We start from the raw sequence: 27,267 nt of genomic DNA on the forward strand, positions 1-27,267 counted from the left end.
CCTCATTCAGAACAGAACAAAGTGTTCCTGCTAGCTTTCATCAAACCACTAATCCATGTTATTGTGTAAGCAGAAATGAAACTTGCTAACTGTAGTACTACATACGCAATTGAAAAAATTTTATCAACACAGATATTGTGAAAGATTTTGAGAAATGACTTAAAAAAATATGAAGTCACTGTGTTTTAGCATGTTCTGTTCTGCTCATTAAAAACTAAGATTTGTTATTAAAATACCATGATCTCCTAGAATCATCATTTCATTTCCTACATACAAACTATATTCAAGAATTTATTTTAGCAATTTTCCACAGTCCAAATTTACTTTTTTTTTTTTTTTTTAATTAGAACTTCTAAAATCTTTGGTCACTCAAGCTAACTTTCTCCTCTAGTGTCTTTAGGGGTGAAATTATTGTCCTGAATACTTTTAATGTTGTTCCATGTCCTTTTTTCTGTTAAAAATTTCTATTAAGAATATACTTTAAAATTTATGCCAAGCCGGAATTTAACAGAATAGGTATATTTTAACTATAGTATAGGATGCTGCTTTAATTGAATTGATACTAAGTAATAAAGAATACTTATAGACATAAAAAATAAAATTTGATAAATCTCCTAAATGTATTCAAGACTTTAAAAAAATCCTTAAAAGATGGAGAACTAGCCTATGCCACTATATTCTTTCCATCATTCCCATGGAAGTTTTATCAGTCACTGAATAAATTTTCGCTTTAAAACCAGGCTTCCATTTTCAAGTATTTTACTGCTAATTAAAAAAAAAAAAAAAGGAAAAGAAAAACTGGGACCATTTGTCTGGCATTAGGACTTTGCATTTTTAAAATTTCCCCAAATTATTAAAATTAGGTTTTCCAAACTCTGGTATAATTGTCCAACTTTTATGTTTACTATCTCGTTCCCACCGATTAGAATGTCAGCTTTCTGAGGGGATGGGACTTTGTATGACTTGTCCTGTGCAGCCACGGTCTAGAACAATATCTGACACAGAATAGGGGACAAATAAAACTATTTTGACTACCTAACTGACTCACAGTTATATTCTCTATTTTATTATAAATGTTTTATTTATTTATTTTTTAACATAGAGGAAGCTTGGTGGTGGATATGTAGCCATTTGATGTTTTTATGACTAAGAGTTAAAGTTCAGGCTCTCTTTCTTACTCTTTCTTATAGAATGTAAATGTGCACCAACACATGTATATGTAATTGTTATCAACATTAAGCTTAGTCACTAAAAGGAGATTCGCTGTCTGAACTTTCTTCTATATTTTTTTCACCTTCACCGTCAGGCACTGGAGCATCTGGTCTCTCAAGAAGATCTGGGTCTAGTCCTTCTGATATCATTTTGTTTCTTATTGCCATGACTGGAACACCCACTTGAACCATTCTGAGATACCTGGCATATCTTGGATCCTTGGCTACAGTTAAGATATTTTCTGGTGTTACTTCAGTTTCCTGTGGTCCAGAGTCTTGCAAACTATTCAGCTGTGATTGCTCTGAAGTGGTTTCAGAATGTGTTTCATTTGTGATCCTAGTGACACTTACAGGAGATACTTCAAATGTGACATCATCTAGCCCTGGGATAGATGACAACTTTGCATCTAAAATATTGAGAGTTGTTTCAATTTGCTGGATACGAAGAGAAAGGTCTGCCAGTTTCTCCTCACAAACTGTAGAAAATCGGTTGAGGAACTGTACAGTGTGCACCACAAACTGGTTTAGAAATGCCACCGTTCTTTTCTGTTGAATAGCTGGCACCTTAGTCAGGTCTATGCCTGACCCCATGAGAGGAAGCCCATCCTCATCCATCTCCTCAGCGGGCGGGGGACCTCTCTGACTATTTTAAAAGTTAAGACAATGTGGTAGTTGTTTCCCAAGGAGCACATGACTCCCTCTTTAGCCCACAAGCTTCCCTCAGTCAGAATTGAGCGTGAAGTACGAGTTTACCTCATTACATTTTTTTAACATATTGAGAGTGGAAATTGTCATCCAAGAAAATTCACAGAAAGAAAAATATAAAAGTATTTGCCCTGACCTCACTCCACCTCAACCTCTGTGGAGGAGTTCAGGCTGTCGGCCAGGACCACTTTATCTGAGATCGTGGCTCAAGACTGGTTCTTCCCCTCAGCCCTGGGGATTTGGCTGGGCTTTAGTGTCTGAAGATGGTAAATGGTGAAGGAGGCAGGGAAAGTCAGTTACTTTATCAGCTCCTGAACAAGTAGAAAGTGGTCCCCTGGAAGAAAATCATGTTCCATCTTATTACTGAGAGATGAGCATAGGGCGGGATTTCAGTGATGTCAGCATATCGTCATGGGAAGAGCATGGGCTTTGAGTTCAGATCCTGCCTCTGTCATTCAGTTCTGTGTGCCCTTAGGAAAATTACCCCAAATCTCCGATTCTTGGTTTCTCTACGTGAAGATTGACATAAGATTGTATATGCAAGGCATCTAGTACAGTGTTTTGTACACAGTAGGGCTTCAAAAATGGATTCCATTGCTGTTAATATCCAGTCAGAGGATGCAGTCAGTGGTGTGTGGATAATCCAACACCCCCTTGCCGTTCTCTTTGCTGTCCTCAATAAGCTTAGAGGATGGCATTTGGGATACAGCAGTGAACAAAACAGATAAAAAGGAAAATCACTGTCCTCTATGGTACTTAACTGGAGCCTTAGTCTCCGCGATTCTCCATACATTTTTCACAAATCACACTTTTCTTTACCTCACTGTCATTACCCTAGTCCCAAGCATGATGCACTCTTAATTCCTTCCATAACTTTCTAACGCGTCTCCTTTCATCTAGTCCCCAGTTCCTCTCCACAGAGCAGCCTGAGTGAATTTATTAAAATCCTAATCTGATCAAATCACTCCTCCACTGAAATATTTTTAACAGCTTCTAATTGCGTGAGGACAGCACCTAATCTCCTGAGATCCACAACTTGTGACCGGACCCCGGCTTCCTTTCCGGCGCAGTGTTGCAACACTCCCACCTTGACACCACCTGGTCCTATGTTCTGAACTTCCTCCAACTGCCTTAAGGGACCTTGCTCTCTTCCTTACACCCGAGCATTTGTAACTCTTCTTCTCGCTGCCTGGAATCTGTCTCCCCACTGTCTGTTGTTCCTGCTATTTCCATTCATTCTTTCTTTTTTTTTTTTACTTTTTAAAAATCAAAATGGTTTCCTACTATGTGTACTGGCTGTGTTCTTTTTTTTTTTTTTAACATCTTTATTGCAGTATAATTGCTTTACAATGGTGTGTTAGTTTCTGCTTTATAACAAAGTGAATCAGCTATACATATACATATGTCCCCATATCTCTTCCCTCTTGTGTCTCCCTCCCACCTTCCCTATCCCACCCGTCTAAGCGGTCACAAAGCACCAAGCTGATCTCCCTGTGCTATGCAGCTGCTTCTCACTAGCTATCTATTTTACATTTGGTGGTATATATTAGTCCCTGCCACTCTCTCACTTCATCCCAGCTTACCCTTCCCCCTCCCTGTGTCCTCAAGTCCATTCTCTGTCTGTGTCTTTATTCCTATCCTGCCACTAGGTTCTTCATAAGCACTTTTTATCTTCTTAGAGTCCATATCTATGTGTTAGCATACAGTATTTGTTTTTCTCTTTCTGACTTACTTCACTCTGTATGACAGACTCTAGGTCCATCCACCTCACTACAAATAACTCAGTTTCATTTCTCTTTATGGCTGAGTAATATTCCATTGTATATATGTGCCACATCTTCTTTATCCATTCATCTGCCCATGGACACTTAAGTTGCATCCATATCCTGGCTATTGTAAATAGAGCTGCAATGAACATGGTGGTACATGACTCTATTTGAATTACGGTTTTCTCAGGGTGTATGCCCAGTAGTGGGATTGCTGGGTCAGATGGTAATTCTATTTTAAGTTTTTTAAGGGACGTCCATGCTGTTCTCCATAGTGGCTGTATCAATTTACATTCCCACCAACAGTGCAAGAGGCTTCCCTTTTCTCCACACCCTCTCCAGCATTTATTGTTTCTAGATTTTTTGATGATGGCCATTCTGACCAGTGTGAGGTGATACCTCATTGTAGTTTTGATTTGCATTTCTCTAATGGTTAGTGATGTTGAGCATTCTTTCATGTGTTTGTTGGCAATCTGTATATCTTCTTTGGAGAAATGTCTATTTAGGTCTTCTGCCCATTTTTGAATTGGGTTGTTTGTTTTTTTGATATTGAGCTGCATGAGCTGCTTGTAAATTTTGGAGAGTAATCCTTTGTCAGTTGCTTCATTTGCAAATATTTTCTCCCATTCTGAGGGTTGTCTTTTCATCTTGTTTATGGTTTCCTTTGCTGTGCAAAAGCTTTTAAATTTCATTAGGTCCCATTTGTTTATTTTTGTTTTTATTTCCATTACTCTAGGAGGTGGGTCAAAAAGGATCATGCTGTGATTTACGTCATAGAATGTTCTGCCTACGTTTTCCTCTAAGAGTTTTATAGTGTCTGGCCTTACATTTAAGTCTTTAATCCATTTTGAGTTTAATTTTGTGTATGGTGTTAAGGAGTGTACTAATTTCATTCTTTTACATGCAGCTGTCCAGTTTTTCCAGCACCACTTATTGAAGAGGCTGTCTTTTCTCCATTGTATGTTCTTGCCTCTTTTATCAAAGATAAGGTGACCATATGTGTGTGGGTTTCTATCCTGTTCCACTGATCTATATTTCTGTTTTTGTGCCAGTACCATACTGTCTTGATTACTGTAGCTTTGTACTACAGTCTGAAGTCTGGGAGCCTGATTCCTCCAGTTCCATTTTTCTTTCTCAAAATTGCTTTGACTATTCGGAGTCTTTTGTGTTTCCATACAAATTGTGAAATTTTTTATTGTAGTTCTCTGAAAAATGCTATTTGTAGTTTGATAGGGATTGCATTGAATCTGTAGATTGCTTTGGGTAGTAGAGTCATTTTCACAATGTTGATTCTTCCAATCCAAGAACATGGTATATCTCTCCATCTGTTTGTATCATCTTTAATTTCTTTCATCAGTGTCTTATGGTTTTCTGCATACAGGTCTTTTGTCTCCTTAAGTAGGTTTATTCCTAGGTATTTTATTCTTTTTGTTACAGTGGTAAATGGGAGTGTTTCCTTAATTTCTCTTTCAGATTTTTCATCATTAGTGTATAGGAATGCAAGAGATTTCTGTGCATTAATTTTGTATTCTGCTACTTTACCAAATTCATTGATTAGCTCTAGCAGTTTTCTGGTAGCATCTTTAGGATTCTCTATGTATAGTATCATGTCACCTGCAAACAGTGCCAGCTTTACTTCTTCTTTTCTAATTTGGATTCCTTTTATTTCTTTTTCTTCTCTGATTGCTGTGGCTAAAACTTCCAAAACTATGTTGAATAATACTGGTGAGAGTGGGCAACCTTTGAGTACTGCTTACATGTCATTTTCTCAGGGAAGTCTTTCCTGAATCCTACCACTAGTGCTTGTTTGCCTGTCTGTGCTCCATACTGTGTTATACAGGCTGGATCACAGGACCCTTGATTGCCTTCTTCCCTATTGTACCCTAGGATCTGGTAAGTGAAAGGCCCAGAGTAGATACTCAAATATTTGTTACATGAATAAATGAATAAATACATATATAAATGAATAAAATGAATGTTTGGAAAGGCAGCCCCCACACACTAGCTGAGACCATAAATAGATAGGCAAGTAGAAAACGTTATGGACATAGAAATGATTTGGTGAGATGGGAAATGTTTTTTTTCCCCCCTCTTTTATCCCAAAATATTTAGAATAATCACAAGGAGAAAAAAAAGAATAATTTAGTTGCATAATGCATTTTTATTTTGTATAATTCCTAGGACTTAAATGATAGATTAATTTCATCTGCTTTTTGGAAGAGGAAAGAAGTTCCCTTAACTTTGAACATACCTCTCAGAAATACTTCAGCTTAACTTTCTGGTTCCTAAATACAGGTATCTCCAAAAGAATAATAGAGAACATGCTGACTGTTGTAGATTGAATTGTGTAAAACACCCCCCTCCCAACATTTATATGTTGAAGTCCTAACCATCAGTAACCTCAGAATGTGGCTGTATTTGGAGATAGGGCCTTTAAAGAGGTAATTAAAGTTAAATGAAGTCATATGGGTGGGTCTTAATCAAATATGACTGGTGTCCTTACAAGAAGAGGGACAGAAACCAAGGCTGCTTACACAAAGTGAAAAGGTCCCATGAAGACATAGCAGGAAGACCACAATCTGCAAGCCAAGAAAAGAGCTCTTAGGAAAAATCAAATCTACTGACGTCTTGATCTTGTGAGGCAGGAGGTAGATGGGCCCCAGGCTGAGCAGCTGTAGTCTATCCCCTGTGGACAGAAACTCCAAGATAAAGATAATGGCAGGGGGAGAGAGGAGCTGAGTCCTGCCCAGATAAAAGATAAACAGACCACATATTTCTCATTCTCGAGGTCAAGGAGACATTCCCAACTACACATGCCCAGAAAGGTTCCTCGGGGGCCGTAAAGGGAGGGGACGTCACCCCATAATATGTGAGGTCAACCTTCCCACAGGCCTCTGCACTGGAGTCCGTCTTGGCTAAGAGATGCTCACACACACAGGGGAGGACCCTGAATTAAACCAAATATGGACTCAGAGTCAGGCAAAGCTAGATGACTGGCCAGAGGAAGCCCAGAAGAAATGCCCCATATAAGTGATTTAAACTACCCTGAAGGTGTGACTCTCTCTGAGCCTGCCTGTGTGTGTCTATTCACACGTACTTTTTTTCCTCCTAATAAACACTTTACTTCTTGCACTACTTTTTGTCCCTTTGTTGCAATTTATTTCTATAAAGCAGACAAGCCAGGGCCTTGTCACTAGCCACTGGCCCTCGTGGTCTAGGGGCTAGGATTCAGCGCTCTCACTGCCACAGTCTGGCTTCAATCTCTAGTTGGGGAACTGAGATCCTGCTTCAAGCCACTGCAGGCTGAGGCCACCCAAGATCACTTGGACTTGCAGCTTCCAGAACTTCAAGAAAATAAATTTTTGTTGTTTAAGCTGCTCACTCTGTTGTATTTTTTTATGGCTGCCCTTGTAAACAAATACAGTGACCTCTTAATTTATAATAGGGGAAACCGGCTCCATAAGTTGGAATTCTCCAAATTGACTAAAGGATTGGTGTATCGCTTTATTCTTTTCTTGAGTTATTTTGCCTGAAAAAAAAATATTTGCAGTGCTAGTTCTAAGAAAGTGTAGAAAAGCTCACTCTGAGTTGGGTAGAATACACTAAGTGTGTGTTTATGCCTCCCCAGACAATGGCCACAACTGGTGATTCTGTTCATGTTACAACATCGGCCCAAAGATCCCAGTATCTTCATGAAGTTTCCAAAGATTCCATGTTTTCAAAACCACTCAGGCTTAAAACCTGTGAATAAGTTTGACTCATCTTTTTTTTTTTTCTTTACCACCTAGGTATGGTCAGTGACCGGTTCTAGTTGATTCTTATTTCAAAATGCCTCTTTCATACATCACATTGTTTTTCTTCACACAGTCATCAGGAACACCCAGACTCTCATGACTTTACAGATAAGTTATTGCCAAGCCCTCCTACCTAGCTATCTTTCTCTAATCTTTCGCTTCCATTCTGCAACTACCGACAGGTTGATATTCATTAAATGCCATCTTTTTTTTTTTTTTCATTATCAAGAAGCATTTATTTAGTGTCTGTATTTTTCTAAGTAGAGAGTTTTTTTAAAAAAAATTGAGATATAATTGACATATAACATTATATTAGTTTCAGATATACAACATAATAAGTCCATATTGTATATATTGTGAAATGATCACCACAATAAGTCTAGTTAACTTCACTACACATAGTTACAGAATTTTTTTCTTATGATGAGACCTTTCAAGATCTACTCTCTTGGCAACTTTCAAATATACATACAGCATTATTAACTATAGTCACATTATATCCCCAGGACTTAGAACTTTTTTATAAGCCAAAGTATAACCCCTCCCACCCCCCATCTACCTCTAATATCTGTCTCTCCTTTACTTCCAACTTTAGAGACTATACCCCTTGATTATCTTTTCCCTCCTCTTTTTTTCTCCATTAATTATCTGATTTTTCTTCTGTTTTCCACTTGTTCCTTATTACTTACTATATCTATTCAGCATATCAACCTGTTTTTCTCATCTTAAAAGACAAACAAAAACGAAAATAAAGCTCTTTTTGTGGTCTTTTCATGTCTCTTTCTTTCTGTCATTGACTTTTCTGAAAAAATAGGCTTCAGTAATTGTTCTCAAAGTGTGGTTTGTGGGCCCCAGGAGGAGGGACCCCAAGACCATTTGAGGGGGTCTATCAGGTCAAAATTATTTTCATGATACTTTTTTTTTTAATGGGTGGGGAATTAATTTATTCACAAAATTTTAATATCAACAATATTGCAAAAAAATCCAATTATATGTATTCCTAACCCTCTTTTTTCTTTTTCTTTTTTTCACACACACACACACACACACACACACACACACACACACACACACACACACTGTAATTAAATGCCATCTTATCAGTGTGCTGCTGAGGAGCTTCAGGGTGTCCTCTTGGTTAGAAATTAAAGCATAAATGTTTGCACCTGTAATTAAAAGGACTCCCCAGTCTGGTCCCACTGTATTAACGCAGGCTTCTTTCCCAGGATTACATAGCATCACATCTACAGTTCAGCGTGATGGACAGTTTCCTCACCATTTCTTGAATATCTGCTGCTTATTTCCAATGCTGCATCATTTCTCCATGATCTTCCCTCTTCATGTAATATTTCCCACACTTCCTGCTCCCACTCCTCTCTACTTGAAAAAACTTTGCACCTGCTAAGGCTTACCTGACCTCCATCTCCAGGAAGCTTTCCTGATCATTGCATTCATGTCTCTCTCAGATCAGTTTCCATGGCTTGCATAATTTGAATTGCTCGTTTAAGGTCTCAGGATTTAAGCTTAAAATTTATAGTCACCATAGTTGCAAATTTTTGTTTTGCTCTAAGTGTCTGTTGAACAGAATACAGTAAGCTCCAATATACATCCCCACTAGAATTTGTGTCAGAATGTCCAGTCTTCAGATAAATTTCAAACCCAGACACAGTGTTTCAAAGGTACCCCAAATATTCTCTGCCTCAAGACCTTTCATAAAACAAGTTTTTAGTCTCTGAAGTGAATTAAGCAACCATGATCAATAATACTTGATTGACTTCTGAAAATGCTGGCACCTCTCTTCCTTAAGTCAAATACTTATACAGTGGACAAATTTGAGAATACAGTCAAGACCATACCAAAGATCAGAGAATGTAGGTCATTTTGGGAATGACAGTGATCTGTGGATAGAGATCACAGTTTCCTGGTGGTTCTTAATCATAGCTTCACATTAGAATCAACTGGAGAGTTAAAAAAAAAAAAACTGAAGTATAGTTGATTTGCAGTGTGTTAGTTTCAGGTGTACAACAAAGTGATTCAATTATAAATATATCTATTCTTTTTCAGATTCTTTTTCATTATAGTTTATTACAAGATATTGAATATAGTTCCTGTGCCATACAATAGGTCCTTGTTGTTTATGCATTTTATGTATAGTAGTTTCTATCTGTTAATTTCAAACTCCTAATTTATCCCTCCCTCAGCCTTTCCCCTTTGGTAACCATAAGTTTGTTTTCAACGTCTGTGAGTTTATTTCTGTTTTGTAAATAAGTTCATTTGTATCATACTTTAGATTCCACATATAAGTGATATCATATGATATTTGTCTTCCTCTATCTGACTTTCTTCACTCAGTATGATAATCTCTAGGTCCATCCATGTTGCTGCAAATGGCATTATTTCATTCTTTTTTTATGTCTGAGTAGTATTCCATTGTATAAATATACCACATCTTCTTTATCCATTCATCTGACAATGGATATTTAGGTTGCTTCCATGTCTTGGCTATTGTAAACAGTGCTGCTATGAACATGGGGTACATGTATCTTTTTGAATTAGAGTTTTTATCTTTTCCAGATATATGCCCAGGAGTGGGATTGCTGGATCATATGGTAACTCTATTTTTATTTTTTAAGGAACCTCCATACTGTTCTCCACCGTGCCTGCACCAATTTACATTCCTACCAACAGTGTAGGAAGGCTCCCTTTTAATTGGAGACATTTTTAAAAACCCAATTATATCAGACCAATACTACTCTCTGAGGATGGGACTCAGGTAGCAGTCTTTGAGCTCCCCAGGTGATTCTAATGAAAACCACTACCATAGCTCATAAGATAAACATGTGGAATGGGTAAACAGCAACAGCTTGGACTTCTGCACCCAGAAAGAGATATTTGTTATAGCAGAGAGTGTCTTGGTGTCTCTATGTTTGCCCAATGGGGGATCCATTTTCAACTCAGACACTATTTACTTACTCAAAATGGAGATGTCTATCCTCACAGTCAGATAATAGAGTTGTATGGCTACACAAATAAAAATGTAACCCCTTTGGGGGATATTTATTTATTTAATTTATTTCTTTTATTTATTTCTTTTTGTCTGCGCTGGGTCTCTGCTGCTGCACATAGGCCCTCTCCAGCTGCAGCGAGCAGGGTCCACTCGTCACCGTGGCACGCGGGCCCCTCACCGTGGTGGCCTCTGCCACTGAGGATCACAGGCTCCAGGTGCGTGAGCCCCAGCAGCTGCAGCACGCGGGCCCAGCAGTTGTGACTCTTGGGCTCCAGAGCGCAGGCTCAGCAGCTGTGGCGCACGGGCCCAGCTGCTCTGCGGCATGCGGGATCCTCCCGGACCAGGGGTCGAACCCGTGTCCCCTGCATTGGCAGGCAGACTCCCAACCACTGCGCCACCGGGGAAGCCCTCTTTTGGGGATATTAAATAGCAGATATTTTATGGAGCATTTTAGAGGAAAAAATCATGGTTGTTCCTAACAATTGATTGAGACTCAGTTGAACTGAGCAACTGCTTGACTAGAACCTGATAGAATTTTCTGTAAATAAGAACACAGGTACTTAGGTTTGGTGTTGACTGATTCTTCAGACTAAGTGAGCTCTCCTGTCATTTCTATGTGTACCTTTCACTCATTGCACTTGTTGCTAGAGTTTACATTGATCTGTATGATGTTTGAAACATTTTCTGTTTAAACCCTACTGCATTGTAAGCTGTAAGTGTGCAAAGACTGTGTTTTTACTCATTGTATCCTCACCCAGCCTTGTCCTTAGTATGGATTCAAACATACTTGCTAAATGAAAGAAGGGGAGGGGGGGTGAGGGAGGAGGAGGGCCTGTCTCCTGGAGAAGTATTTTATGCCTATTGGAATCTCCACTCACAAAAGTTCTGCTCCATAAACTTTCTAGAAATCCAGCACATGCAAAGAAAACCCCCAACACATTTGCTAAGCTAATGGGATCCCATCAGGTGCCTGAGTCAGTATCTTTTATAACATCCCTCCTTATTTCTTGCATTTTAAGACATAGTTTTATAGGCTACCAAGAGATTATAATGAGAACAAGATTGTGTCTTTTGTCTTGTTGAAGACTGTACTGTATTCCCAACGCCTATCACAGGTGGAGATTAGAGTAGGTACTCAATAATATTTATTTCATAAATTCTGAATGGAGTGAAGAAATCTATGAAGGAATGAAGTGGCACCTCAGCACACATTACTAATAAAACACTGGAGAGGGAACTGACAGATTTTAGACAAACTAAGGAGAACGTCTAGACTGGTCAAGAACTAAGAAAATTTAACTACAAAGCTACAACAAGGGTATGATAAGCACAGATGATTTCAACAACATTTTTTAAACAAATACATGCAGCATCTTTTCCCATCCTTCCAATGGCATTAGAGACACAGCTGTGTGTGAGCAGAGTCTTTGAAAACCAAGTTAGAATGGTAGGTTATAAAATTCCTAGTGTTCTTCATATACGTCCTTTGAAGTCTAACTTGATTTGTTTTAGTTCTTAAAACTCTGGGATAGTTTTCATGGCGACTACATCTAAAGAGTACAGATTGAATGTCTCAGCAAGTGACAGCAGAACATGGGCTTGGTACCTGCATGAAGGATTTGAAACCCAAAGCCTCATTTTTCATTACCCTGTTTCACCTCTTCTTCCACTTTATCCCTGTGATGTATTGGTGATTCTGTAGCATAACAATGAAGGAAATTGATTGTAGCAAACTTCTTAATCCTGCTCTAATAAATAACGTGTTTTTGAATAGCTGCTCCTCTTTCTGTGGTGTCAGAGAAAAGGGATTAATCCATACTCTACACTGATATTTTTGTTTGAAGCTGAGTGCCAAAGGCAAAACCTGTACTCTGAAGACTCACCTGGTTTATCTGAAAACTTCTGTAGTCCCAATCAGATAAAGTCCAAGCTCTTTAGTTTGTTCATGAAGGCCTTCCGTTAATGTATTCTGTCATCTTTCTAACCTCTCCTTTCTTATTAGTCAGGGTTTTCCAAAGAAACAAAACTAACAGTGTGTGTGTGTGTGTGTGTGTGTGTGTGTGTGTGTGAGCATGTGTGTATGTGTTCATGTATATCTATCTATATCTATCTATCTATCTATCTATCTATCATCTATCTATCTATCATTTATCTATCTACACCTACCTCAAAGGCCTTCTGTTGGCAGAACTACTTGCTTGGTGGAGGTCAGTTTTTGTTCCATTCAGGCCATCAAACAATTGGATGACACGCATCTGTATTATCTACTTAACTCAAAGTTCACCCATTTAAATGTTCATGTCATCCAAAAAATACCTTCACAGACTCATCTAGAATAATGCTTGACCAATTATCTAGGCACCATGGCACAGCCACATTGACACATAAAATTAACCATCACTCTTTCTATCCTAATTACGTAGATTTCCTTAACATCATCATTCCCCTCAGTACATATTATACTCATTGTAGCCTCTTTCCCCCAGTAACAACCACTCTTCACCTGCCAATAATGTCCTCCAAATTCCCACCCTCTAGTCTAATGATTCTCAAACAGTGTTATGTATCAGAATCACCAGAAGCAAGCAAAGAATAGAGTGGCCCAAACTTGTGGAAGTAACATAAGGCCTGCGTGTCTTCATTTTACCAAATTCCATAGATGGTTCTGATACACACCCAAGTTTCCGAACTGAATTAGAGTTTTGACTGTAGTCAAAAGTATACCCTGCCTTCAAGTGTTCCCTATATTCCCTTCATTTGTGAAATTATACTTCCATGAACCCATCCATATTAGTTTGCTAGGGCTTCCATAAAAAATTCCACAGGCTAGGTGTCTCGAACAACAGAAATTAATTTTCTCCATGGTTCTGGAGGCCAGGAGTTCAAGATCAAGGTGTCTGCAGCGTTGGTTTCTCCTGAGGCCTCTCTTCTTGGCTTGTAGATGGCTGCCTTCTTGCTGTGTCTTTACATGGTCTCTCCTCTGTGTGTGTGTGTACCTCTGGTGTCTCTTTGTGTGCCTACATTTTCTTTTTTTAAAAGGACACCAGTTATATTGGATTAGGGTCCATCCTAAAGACTTCATTTTAACTTAATTACTTCATTAAAGCCCTATCTCCAAATACAGTCACATATTGAGATACTGGGGGTTAGAGTTTCAACATGTGAATTTGGCGGGGGGAGCACAATTCCATGCATAACACCATCCCAATTCCAAAAGTAATTTTGCCTTTCATGAATTCCTTTACTTTAAATATGTACCATGCAGTTTCAAATATCCTTATGCATTACCTCAAAATTGTTTTCCAAGTGAGTTATATTTTTATGTATTTATCTGTAACTTCTGTACAGTGTAAGCCTTTTGAGGGTGATGACCTTGTATTCAACTTAATCTAATAAATGAAAGATTCTCAATCCTGGATGCACTTTGGAAACATTTGGTGAATTTTAAAAATCTTTAAGCTCAGGCTTCACTTCCAGAGATTCTGACTTAATTACCAGAAATGGACATTGGTGCCGGTGTGTTTTAGAAGCTCTCCAGGTGATTCCAGTGTATTCTCAACCAGAGTTGAAGGCCACTGCTACAGTGGAAAGAAGTGAGAGGAAAGCACCTTTGTTTGTTTTGTATCATGGTGTATCCCAGGGCAGTGCTAGACACTTGGTAAGTGGTAAATTAAAGGATGGAAAAAATGAATCTGGTTTTCACCATTTTTTAGCCGTGTGAGCTCTGTGAAAGCTTTCATTTCCCTAAATCTGTTTCCCATCTTTATAAAATGGGGATAACAGTAACTATGGTTTTGGAGAATAAATTAGATGACAAATAAGTTATTTGGCCCAGAGTAGATGCTTGTCAACCTTTAACTTCCTTCCCTTCAAGAGTTTGTGTTCTCACCTTGTTTCTGACACTGGCAGAAATGCTGTGAGCACAAGAAAAAGTACGTGTGAAATGTGTATTGAGCGAATGAATGAGATATGGAAAACTAAACGATAGTTACAGGACTGAGTGATTTAAACTGGGCCTAGAAAGTCAGTCACAATGTCTCATTTTAACTGTTGGCTTTGTGGATCCCGCTGCCCCACTCTGGCAGAGATAAGACAGCAAGTGTTAATCGCAGGATGTGTTGCAATTATTTACACTGTAATATTTTTGCCAGTAATACTGTAATATTTCTGCTGAATGGAAAAGAAAAGCAGTTATAATTTATGTGTATTTTCTCTCCTTAAAATTAATGTGCAGTGATTAAGAAACTGGAATGTGATCAAATGAACTCGTCTGTCCCCAAACCTTACTTGCAATAATATGTTTGATTTTCACTGAATCCCAGTGGCTTTTGAGGTTATTGTGTAGTGTGAAGACTGGTAGGGGAGGGGAGAAAGGAGGGAGGGAGAGAGAAACACACTTTTTTTTTCCTGGTAGACATGGGTTTTTTGATTTTTTAATTTCATATTGGAGTATAGATTTGCAACGTTGTGTTAGTTTCAGCAAAGTGTACAGTTAGTTGTGTACAGCAAAGTGATTTAGTTGTACATATACATATATCTATTCTTTTTCAGATTCTTTTCTTATATAGGTTATTATAGAGTATTGAGTAGTTCCCTGTGCTATATAGTAGGTCCTTGTTGACTATTTTATATATAGTAGTGTGTATATGTTAATCCCAAACTCCTAATTTATCCCTCTCCACCACATTTCCCCTTTGGTAATCATAAGTTTGTTTTCTAAGTCTGTGAGTCTGTTTCTGTTTTGTAAATAATTTCATTTGTATCATTTTTCTAGATTCCACATATAAGTGATATGGTTGATTTACAAATTTATATGTTTCAGGTATACAACACAGTGATTCACAATTTTTAAAGATTATACTCCATTTATAGTTATTATAAAATATTGGCTATATTTCCCTGTGCTGTAAAATATATTCTTGTAGCTTATCCATTTTATACATAGTAGTCTGTGCTTCTTAAATTGTGTCTTCAGTTGTCTATGGTGTGTGTATGTTTGTGTATGTGTGTATGTGCATGTACGTTTGTACACACACACACATGCTTTGGTAACATCCTCTTCCCCATTCACCAAGTTAAATTAAACCTGGCCCAGAGGTCAGGACTTTGTAAGCTGGCAAAGGACGACTTCTATTCGTAAATTTTGCTAATTGTTCAGCACCCACTTTTTTTCCTCTCTAGATGTAAAGCATGGGAATCCTGATTTTTTTCTCCTTTCTTCTTCACATTTCTCAGAAAGTACACGTAAAAGGAACAAGTGAGTTTTTGCAAATCACTCTTATAAATCTGTCTGAACAAGTAAAAATAGCCTCCAGAAAATGGCTCTATTCCAAGGGCCTCGCTTCAAAAGAAACCCGAGCACTGTGAGAGTCAGGGAGGGTGGTTGAAGACAGGCAGCTGTCCGTGTTAGACTGATCCAGCTCAGTAAGAGCTAAGAAGTGGAAACATAAAGAACAGATAACAAAATATGTAAAGTTTACTTGTTGAAATTTTCTCACAGAAGTCTGCTTGGATGAAAAATGATACAGGAAAATTTGTATGCAGTGCCACTATATACATTAGGCCTTAAATTTTAGTCCTACTGTGGAATTTGTTTCAATATGAGAAAGATAATTTAAGAACTCTTCCTGTGAGGAGAATTTTTTTTCTGGATTATTTTGACATTTTATTTAAAATTTCCACTATATATAGAAATGATTCTAGTTTGCTGGAAAATGTTTTTTTCCTATACCTGTACTCTGTGTAAACTTTCTTTCCACAGGAGAGCAAGTTGATTTTGAATTCCTCAAATGCAACTTTCACACTGGACTCATTACAGGTGCAAAATTATTTATCCTTAACCCTTGGCCTTGAAATCAGAAATAGCTGGCTCAGACGTTTAGCAGACCTGAGAAAGGTAACATGAGGCATGTGCCATATATTATGGGGCAACACCCCATAATCAAATACAGTATTTCTTCAGTAAAAGATGTTTATTCAGTCTAAAGTGGGTATGCGAAGACTACAAATGGCCTCATGTTAACTCAGGTCAGGTTCACCACCAAGTGAGTCGCACCAGATTTATTTATTTATTTATTTATTATTAATTAATTTATTTTTGGCTGTGTTGGGTCTTCGTTTCTGTGCGAGGGCTTTCTCTACTTGTGGCAAGCGGGGGCCACTCTTCATAGCGATGCGCGGGCCTCTCACTATCGCGGCCTCTCTTGTTGCGGAGCACAGGCTCCAGACGCGCAGGCTCAGTAGTTGTGGCTCACGGGCCTAGTTGCTCCGCAGCATGTGGGATCTTCCCAAACCAGGGCTCGAACCCGTTTCCCCTGCTTTAGCAGGCAGATTCTCAACCACTGTGCCACCAGGGAAGCCCCAGATTTATTTTTAAATGTTAGCTTTTCAAAGCTGTTGAGATTTGAAATCTTGGGTAACGGATTGTGAACTCTGTTTCCCCATGTCCCTTCTCAGCCATCACTTCCTCTCAGCTGTGTCCCTCTTCATCCATTTTCCCAAGCTGACAAGCCCAGAGATCCTCTTTGCCCCCGGCCTCTGCTAGAGCCCCCTTTCCTGTATCCCACGTGTTGTCTATTTACACGGCTGCCCTGCTCTTAACTATCCTTCTATCCTATATCTTTGGAAAGCCTGTGCTCAAAGTGGATCGATCTAAGCTCATAGAGCCCCAAATGATTCTTTAAATTCTATGGTGACTAGTAGTCTTCTTTCTTTCCTCACGCAGGACTCCCTTTAATGTTCCAGATCTTGATTAGAATGGGCCTCAAAGGTAAGGATAAAGATCTGTGCACAGTCCCAGCCATTACCACAACCTCTTGTTCACTTCCGCCCCAGGCCTTACCCTCTAGGGTTACCCAACCTTTCCCTCTTCCCTAAACACTCCATAAGCTTCCCAGCTCCCAAGCCACTGGTCGTGAAGCCTCTTCCTGAAATTAACCCTCCTTCCCCACTTTTTTTTTTTTTGCCAGTTTCCACTTAGACTCTTCTTTGATTCTACAGAAAATTAATTTTACCTCTCACTGAGCCTCCATCATAAATACTTTGAAGATTTGTCTATTGCACCACGTAAACAGTGCAATCCAATTATTTTGATTCTATGCTTCTTTCCCACTGGCCTTCATGAAGGTTGGGATTGGGTCTTATTCATCTTTGTATTTACACTGGGAGAAGAGAGTGCCAAATGCATTTGGGGAAAGATATGCTACACAAAATGAAGCAGGTCTTTTTTTTTAAGTGTAGGACTTCTCATTGCCTAACCCATACAAAGAGACACTTTTCCCTATAGTTAATTATTTTTTTAAATTTATTTTATTGAAGTATGGTTGACTTACAATGTTGTGTTAATTTCTGCTGTACAGCAAAGTGATTCAGTTATACATAGATATACATTCTTTTTCATATTCTTTTCCATTATGGTTTATCATCACAGGATATTGAATATAGTTACTGTGCTATACAGTAGGACCTTGTTTATCCATTCTAGAATATATATAATAGCTTGCATCTGCTAATCCCAAACTCCCAATCCATCCCTCCCCACCCCCATAGTTCTTATAATTTCCTGACCTTATTCCTATCATGGGTTGAATGGTGACCCCCAAAAGATGTCCACATCCTAATCCCTGGAACCTGGGAATGTCATATTATATGGAAAAAGTGTTTTTGCAGATATAGCTAGGGATTTGGAGACGAGATCAGCCTAGATTATCAAGGTGGGCTCTAGATTGAATGACAAATTTCCTTATAAGAGATAGGAGAGGAAAAGACACACACACAAAGGAAAAGCCCGTGTGAAGACAGAGACAGAGATTGGAGTGATGCAGCCACAAGACAAGGAATGCATAGAGACACCAGAAGTTTGAAGAAGCAAGGGAAGAGTCTTTGCTAGAACCTTTGGAGGAAGCATGTTCCAACGACACCTTGATTTCAGATTTCAGGCCTTCAGAACTGTGAGAGAAATTTCTTTTGTTATAAGCTGCCCAGTTTATGGTAATTTGTTACAGCAGCCCTAAGATACTAACACACTCCCTTTTTCTCCTCACCCCATTGGTTGTTGTTACATGTTAGTTTTCCTACAGCTCTGCATGTGTTGCTTGTATTTTCCACTCTACTCTAGAGTGACCCCACCCACTTCAGATCACTACGTCCTTTTTTCTTTTTTTTCTGATCCAGATCTTTACTTCCTGTGCCCCAGATCTGTGTATCCAACTTCCTAATGCACGCTTTAGACTGGCTATCCTACAGACACTGGCTATTTAAATTGAACTCATATCTCCTTTTCTTCTACAAAACTGCTTCCCTTTCTGTACGTCCTATTTCTTGCATGGTACCAGCATCAGGAGGGCACTTTAATTTCTGACCTTAACTCCCACATCTTGACAGTGTCACAAGTCCTTGTTGAATATACTTTATTTAATCATTTTAATCTTTTTATTATTGTTATTTTACATGTGGTCCTCTATTGTACTGTTCTTTTTACATACAATTACATTTACCATTTTAACCATGTTTAAGTGTACAGGTCAGTAGTGTTCCGTATATTCACATTGTTGTGCACAGATCTCTAGATCTTTCCATCTTTCATCTTGTGACATTGAAACTCCCTCCCCCTCCCCCAAGCCCCTGGCAACTACCCTCCTACTTCCAGTTTCTATGATTTGACTACTTTAGATACTTCATATAAGCAGGATCATATAGTATTTGTCCTTTTGTGTTTTGTTTTTTGAAAGGAATTTGTTCTTTTAATTATAGAACAATTTCAGACAAGCTGAAATTATTGAGAAGTGGGAAGAAATAATTTACTTGCCATTGTCCTGTCATCTAAGACACTCACTATTAACTTAGTGCATTTCATTCCAGTCATTTTACTATTATTTTTTTCATATTTTTGATCAGAATGTAAATAATTTTGTATACCCACAGATGAATGAATGAAAAAAAACTCATCACTTTTCAAAATTATTGGTGTTTGTTTTTAGACATAACATAATTTCTCACCTGTTATCAACAACCCCCTAAATTCATTTCAAAATAGTATTTGCTTTTCATCTTCACTTTGACTTCAAACACAGCCCAGACACTAAACTCATTTTCCCCCTTATGTTCCTTCCCAGTGGAGCCATCATCATTAAAATAGCATGAGATGGCGATTCCCTTATGACAGCTACTCCACGTTGCCCAAACATGCTGAAGAAGGATCATATGCAACTGTTCCTGAAATGTCATCATTCACTTTAGATTTCACAGTTGATGTTAATATGAGAAGAATAAATGATTCACATACTGCCTAGCCTACAGCTAATTAGTTTCATCATGCAGTTTAGGATCACAAAGCCAAAAGTGTAAATGCTCTGCCTCCTATGACAACCCCAGAGAGTTGCATACTGGTTATCCATGACCTACTACTGGTTATCCAGGACCTACCTACCACCTGCAGACATGTGGGCACATCCAGCCCCATCCAGAGCTTTCATGGTTCAGAGAGATGTGGAATCCCATCAACTTCTCCCCATCCCCCACTCAACAGGTTGGTTCTAACTTTCAGGTCATCGCATGGTTGCCTCAGTTGCTCTCAAATCATTTGGGTGCTGGTGCAACTCTTCCCTGAAAAATCCATGTGCTGGGGCTTCCCTGGTGGCGCAGTGGTTGAGAATCTGCCTGCCAATGCAGGGGACACGGGTTCGAGCCCTGGCCTGGGAAGATCCCATATGCCACGGAGCAGCTAGGTCCGTGAGCCACAACTACTGAGCCTGCGCCTCTGGAGCCTGTGCTCCGCAACAAGAGAGGCCGCGATAGTGAGAGGCCCGCGCACTGCGATGAAGAGTGGCCCCCGCTTGCCGCAACTAGAGAAAGTCCTCGCACAGAAACGAAGACCCAACACAGCCATAAATAAATAAACTACATTCCTTTAAAAAAAAAAAAAAATCCATGTGCTATGGTCCGATTCACACAATGTTTCCTGAGGATGACACTTGCTAAGATGCCCCAAGGAGAGGGCCCAGTGTTTCCCTACAAAAGCAAAAAGCCTGGTCTCCCTTTTGGCAGACTGGGACAGGCATCTGTTCCAGGAGTAATTTCTCTTGACTTTCAACCTTCAGAAATTCACTGCAGCACTTTCCCCCAAGAGAAGAAGGTTAATGCCAACAGGTCCAGGGGAAGTATCCATGTTCACCATTCTAGCTGGATTTTATAACATCCCATCAGCAAACTATCTTTATAACATCAGTAGGTCCTCGTTTCTGAGACTGCAATGACACAAAAGGAAAAAGTCTGGGCACAAAGGAAATTGTTTATCTTTCTAGTTTCATTCCTAAGCCTCTAGTGGCTCTTAGCCATTATCTCGAATCCCAGATCCTGTTGAACCCACTTTTTTGGTAAACATTGGGACCTCTGGAAATCCTTTCTTTTTGTTGAGCTATTTGATGGAGAAGCAAGCTCTCCACATGCCATCCTATCTCTAGATATTTCCAGGCCTGGTTGAATCTGCAAATAGAGTACAACATCTGAGTTTACAGTGACAATAGTTGGAAATCCCAGCACTAATCAGCATGGGAGGTGCATGGAACAATGTGACAGAGGGCTTCTAGGAGGCAACACTTAAAATACCAGGCATGTCAGCAAAAGGAAAGTCTGTGGCAGGTAGCAGGCCCCAGGCAGCGTTAAGGATCAAAGGCAAGACACCTGTCTTTTAAGGGAATAATTGTCTCACAAACAAAAGATTGGGTCTGAGCCTCTGGGGGGTATGAAAATGTAAGGAATGAGCCCCAAGGAGTGGCACAGAGCTTAGCGATCTCAATCAGGTTGAAAACTGAGCTTGGGTTTTAAGAAATAGGCAGTTGCTCAATAATCAAAACTGGTGTGTGCTGTTGGTGGGAATGTAAATTGATACAGCCACTATGGAGAACAGTATGGAGGTTCCTTAAAAAACTAAAAATAGAACTACCATACGACCCAGCAATCCCACTACTGAGCATATACCTGGAGAAAACCATAATTCAAAAAGACACATGTGGGCTTCCCTGGTGGCGCAGTGGTTGAGAGTCTGCCTGCCAATGCATGGGGACATGGGTTCGAGCCCTGGTCTGGGGGGATCCCACATGCCGCGGAGCGACTGGGCCCGTGAGCCACAACTACTGAGCCTGAGCGTCTGGAGCCTGTGCTCCGCAACAGGAGAGGCCGCGATAGTGAGAGGCCCGCGCACCGCGATGAAGAGTGGCCCCCGCTTGCCGCAACTAGAGAAAGCCCTCACACAGAAACGAAGACCCAACACGGCCAAAAAAATAAAAAAATAAGAAATAAATAATAAATTAAAAAATTAAAAAAAAAAAAAAAAAGACACATGCACTCCAGTGTCCACTGCAGCACTATTTACAATAACCAGGACATGGAAGCAACCTAAGTGTCCATCAACAGATGAATGGATAAAGAAGATGTGGCACAAATATACAATGAAATATTACTCAGCCATACAAAGAAATGAAATTGAATTATTTGTAGTGAGGTGGATGGATGTAGAGTCTGTCATACAGAGTGAAGTAAGCCACAAAGAGAAAAACAAATATGGTATGCTAACACATATATATGGAATCTAAAAAAAAAAAGGTTCTGACGAACCCAGGGGCAGGACAGGAATAAAGACGCAGGCGTAGAGAATGGACTTGAGGTCATGGGGAGGGTGTAGGGTAAGCTGGGATGAAGTGAGAGAGTAGCATTGACATATATACACCACCCAATGTAAAATAGATAGCTAGTGGGAAGCAGCCACATAGCACAGGGAGATCAGCTTGGTGCTTTGTGACCACCTAGAGGGGTGGGATAGGGAAGGTGGGAGGGAGGCGCAAGAGGGAGGGGATATGGGGCTATATATCATAGCTGATTCACTTTGTTATACAGCAGAAACTAGCACAACATTGTAAAGCAATTATACTCCAATAAAGATGTTAAAAAAATAAAACAAAACAAAGAACAGTACAGAAAAAACAAACAAAAAACCTGGTGCATGTTTCAGACCCAGAAAATGTTGAGCTGATGCTATATCCCAGGCTTGTGGTAAAGAGCAGGGTTTTTCAACTGTTATTGTACATTCAATGATTAACCTGAGGATCTTTTGAAAAATGCAGATTCCGATTCAGCAGATCTGGAATGGGTTCTGATCATCATTACTAACAAGCTTTCAGGTGATGTACATGCTGCTGATCTGTGGACCAAACTTTTTTTGCCTTATTTTTTGTTTTTGTTGATTTTTAAAAATTCTTGGAATACTTTTAGATTTACAGAGAAGTTGCAAATATAGTACAGAGTGTTCCCATATACTGTTCATCCCACTTCCCTAACATCAATATCTTACATCATAGGGTACATTTGTCAAAACTAAGAAATGAACATTGGTACAATGCTAATAACTAAACTATAGACTTTATTCAGATTTTCTCCAGTTTTTCCACTAATGTCATTTTCTGTTCCAGGATCCAATTCAGGATCCCACATCGTGTTCAGTTGTCATGTCTCCTTATTTTCCTCCAATCTGTGACAGTTTCTCAGTTTTTCCTTGTTATTCAAGACCTTGACAGTCTTGAAGAGTATTTTGTAGAATGTCCCTCAGTTTTTCCTCACATGTCTGACACTTCCTAATGATTAGATTCGGGTTATGGGTCTCTAGGAAGAAGACCACGGAGGTAAAGAGCTTCATCGTATCAGGGGGCACATGACATTAGCAAGATTTAACAAAGAGGATGTTAAACTTGATTACGTGGTTAAAGTGATACCCACCAGGTTTTTTAAATTACTATTTTCCCCTTTCCAGACTCTTCTTTGGAAGTGAGTCTAAATGTGGGCAATGGTTCTCAAATTTGAGCACTCTCCAGAATCACCTGGAAGACTTGTTAAAACATCGATGACTAGGCCCCTTTCCCATTTCTGATTCAGCAAGCCTGGGGTGGGGCCCAGGAATTTGCATTTCTAAAAGTTCCCGGGTGATGGTGATGTTACTGATCCAGGGACCACACTTCGAGACTCCGAGAACCACTGGTCTGGCACATTTGTCCTTCATTTCTGAGCCATATGCTTGACTAGATTCACCTGGGAGAAATTCTAAATTCATATTGTCAGGTCTGGTCCCTGGCAATTTGGATTGAGAAAATCTAGGGTGGCACACATGAGTTGGCATTTTTACAAATGCAAGTGAACCTTGGGAACCACTGAAGTTCATGCTACTTTACTGGTGAATGTGTCACTGTGGCCTCAGGACAATGCTAAGGCAGCAGATGGGTTTCAAACAGCTCCAACTGTGGGAAGAAATGGGCAGGAGAGCCTGGGAACCCAGCAGGGTCTGAATCATCGGCCTTCTGCCTGCCTGGCTCTGACCTTGCTGTCTTTCTTCATCCCCCCAGGAAGCCTCTCTATTATTTTGATTTGTCCAAATCACATGACTGCTCAGAAGTGGACAGCACTCAACTCCAAGACCAGCCTAAAGTTAGCAATCTGCTGAAATTCTGAAACAGAATAAAGCACAACATAGTACTGTTTTCTAGTGTCAAGTAATTTATTTTATTGTCTAAATCTTATATCCTTCAATGTTCACCCAAAAGAAGTTGTATGATTCTGAATATTTCAAGAGAAAACTGGCGGGAGGCGGCAGGGGAAGATGAAAAAACTAGAGAAATAAGGAAAATGTTTTTCTTACTTGAACTGAGGAAAAAAATTTAATTTATATAATTTTATTATATAATTGTACTATTATTTACTACTTATATTTAGCTTTTTATTCTATTATCAAAATTACTATATTATTATTATTATCTATATAAAGTTACATCTATCCTTGGTAAATAAGATGATAACTTTTAACTGACCAAAACCAAAATCCAGTAAAATAAAAACAATAAGTTTAAATGTCATTTTGTATAATTAAATAAACTCCTTATTTTAAACATAAACTGTCCAAGATCTTTAAAAATTAGTTTCTCCCTTTACTAGTTTCCTAGGGCTACAATAACAAATCCTCACAAGCTGGTAGCTTAAAATGAGAGAAATTTATTCTCTTAGAGTTTTGAAGTCCAGAAGCATGAAATTAAGGTGTTGACAGCCTTCTGGAGGCTCTGAGGAAGAATCCACGCCCTGCCTCTCTCCTAGCTTCCTGTGGCTGCTGGTAGTACTTGGCTCATGGCCACCCTCCAATTTCTGCCTCACTTGATCTTCACATGACCTTTTCCTCTGTCTCTGGGTCTCAGATCTGTCTCTCCTTCTCTTATAAAGACATGTGTCATTGGATTTAGGGCACACCGTAAATCCAGGATGATCTCATCTTGAAATCCTTAGTTTAATTACATCTGCAAAGACCCTATTTTTAAACAAGTTCACATTCACAAGTACTGGGGGTTAGGACTTGGACACATCTTTTTTTTGGGGGGGGTCATAATTCAACTACTACACTTCCTAACCCCTACTAAAAAATATTGAACAAATGTGTGAAGAAGGGTGCCATGTTATTGCTTGCTTGTGTGTCCGTGTGCCTTATTCCATTCAGTTCTGTCTGCTGTTTACCTCCACCTACTCTTTTGAACAGTAGGGGCAATGTAGAAACACCCTGAGTCTCCCAAATGGCCAAGTCACCAGTCTTTTTCCGTTGTCCTTGAGCAGCACACACTGAGGGGGTGACCAAAGAGGGCTGCCTTTGCACGTTCCATAAACACCCTGCAAAACCCAACTAATATAAGAAGAGAGCCATGTAACTCTTTAGATCACTACCTTCTGTTTGCTACAGCACCTAAACTGTTTGTAGTAGACTTTTCCTATTGTCAATACATTTTCCTTTAAAAAATTATTAAAGATTTTTTTCTTACAATATAGTTTTAATCTAAGTGCATTAGAGGTGCATGAAAAATCTGAAGGCTCAACATCACTAAGGTCACTAAAACGGTGGGATACTCAGGGTTATTTCTGCAGAAAGCTTTCGAATTTAACACAACCCTTACTCATTTGAGGTTAGACTCATGAAGAGGCAGACGGCAGGACAGCTTTTTTATCCTGTTTCTTGCCTAATCAATGAATTTTAAACTCTTGTGTCCTTCTGCCTTGTAGCATTCAAAGCAATTTTTAAAATATTTCATTTGTATATACTGATAACTATCTGTCTCACATGACTTTTGTAAAATGAGCTTGGCTTTTTATAGTAAATTTTCTGTTGGCATTATCTGTGAAATAGTTATAAAAATGTGTTTTCTTGATGAAAAAGCTGTGGTAGGCAAAATGTTATCCACCACTCTTGTATCCCAAGCAAAGAAAGCCTACAAACACAGTAGCTGTTATGATCCTGAGTTTTAAATAGTCACACTTGAGACTAAAATGGGGGTTAGCAAACATTTTTCTATAAAGGTCCAGACAGTAAATATTTGAGGCTTTGCGAACCATGTGGTTGGTGTCTGTCACAACTACCCCACTCTGCTGTTGTAGCCTGAAAGCAGCCATAGATAATAAGTAGGGCTGTGTTCCAATAAATCTTCACCTATAGGTGGTGGCTGGATTTAGTATATAGGTCATAGCTTGCCAACCCCTGCTCTAAAATAGCAAACGGTTCTCCACACCTTTACCATACAGAGAGATCTCCATGTGGAAACATTGGGGAATTTAGCATAATTTCAGATTCTCTTTCATAATGCTGGAAACATTTTGCACATCTCTTTCATTCACCATTATACACCCAGTGCCTAGCACAGGGGTCTTTCATTTAGGAGGCACTCAAAAGTTTATTGAATGAATAGCAAATGAGTGAAGCCTGAGATTTTCTAGCATGCCAGTCTCTGCAGAGTGTGCACTATGCGTTGTCCAGCTCCAATGCAATTCAAATCACATATATATGAAATCTAAAAAAAAAAAAAAAAGGTTATGAAGAACCTAGGGGCAGGACAGGAATAAAGACACAGACATTGAGAATGGACTTGAGGACACAGAGAGGGAGAAAGGCAACCTGGGATGAAGTGAGAGAGTGGCATGGACTTATATATACTACCAAATGTAAAATAGATAGCTAGTGGGAAGCAGCCACATAGCACAGGGAGATCAGCTCGGTGCTTTGTGACCACTTAGACGGGTGGGATAGGGAAGGTGGGAGGGAGACACAAGAGGGAAGAGATATGGGGACATATGTATATGTATAGCTGATTCACTTTGTTATAAAGCAGAAACTAACACACCATTGTAAAGTAATTATACTCCAATAAAGATGTTAAAAAAAAACAAAAACAAATTGCTTAGCTGAAATAACTCAAGTTCAATATTCCAAAACACTGGAAACTCTTGTATGGTGGGGTTCTCCTCTCTCTTTCTCTGCAGGAATATGATAAGCTCTGTACTTCTGTGATGGATCAATATAGTTACAATACCTTTCTGTAAAAAGAGAACCAATATTTATATCTATATCTTATCTGTATTACATCTATGTCAATCAATCCCTTGGCTCATTGATAACAATGGGGAAATGGGGATGATGAGACTCTGAAGCAAAATAGGGGCCGGGTGGCAGCACTTGACTGCCAAAGCCAGGGCATTGCAGCTAAGGGGGCTTGACTTGGAGGGCATTGTGGAGACGATTAATAGAACATGGCGCCCCTAAAGGCAAAATAGATGAATAACCAATGGGGGTACTGCTTAATCCATACAATCAAAAGAAGGCAAGAATAGATGAACAGTAGGCTGAGGGTGGTCACCCCCATAGAAATTCATGATCCTTTGCCCAGATCTCAGACCTCAGGCAGTTTTCAGACCCAGAAACCATTGGCTGAAGAGGT

At 39.3% G+C, this 27,267-nt stretch overlaps 2 long non-coding RNA genes and 1 pseudogene across 3 annotated transcripts; 2 read left to right on the forward strand and 1 right to left on the reverse strand.

Moving 5' to 3' along the window:
- Window positions 1–1,105: 1,105 nt before the first annotated feature.
- On the reverse strand, window positions 1,106–1,841 carry LOC309615346 (WASH complex subunit 3 pseudogene; annotated as a pseudogene). Its single transcript has one exon. The product of its transcript is annotated as a WASH complex subunit 3 pseudogene (transcript).
- A 3,798-nt stretch (window positions 1,842–5,639) lies between these two features.
- Window positions 5,640–20,374, forward strand: LOC309614825. The gene is made up of 3 exons (XR_014236396.1): window positions 5,640–16,112; window positions 16,245–18,432; window positions 19,597–20,374. It is a non-coding gene; the product is annotated as an uncharacterized lncRNA (long non-coding RNA).
- A 1,982-nt stretch (window positions 20,375–22,356) lies between these two features.
- On the forward strand, window positions 22,357–26,722 carry LOC309614862. The gene is made up of 2 exons (XR_014236439.1): window positions 22,357–22,659; window positions 23,872–26,722. It is a non-coding gene; the product is annotated as an uncharacterized lncRNA (long non-coding RNA).
- The last annotated feature ends 545 nt before the right edge of the window (window positions 26,723–27,267 follow it).

Source organism: Balaenoptera borealis, assembly GCF_965194805.1.
Source record: "Balaenoptera borealis genome assembly, chromosome: 17".
Classification (NCBI taxonomy): Eukaryota; Metazoa; Chordata; class Mammalia; order Artiodactyla; family Balaenopteridae; genus Balaenoptera; species Balaenoptera borealis.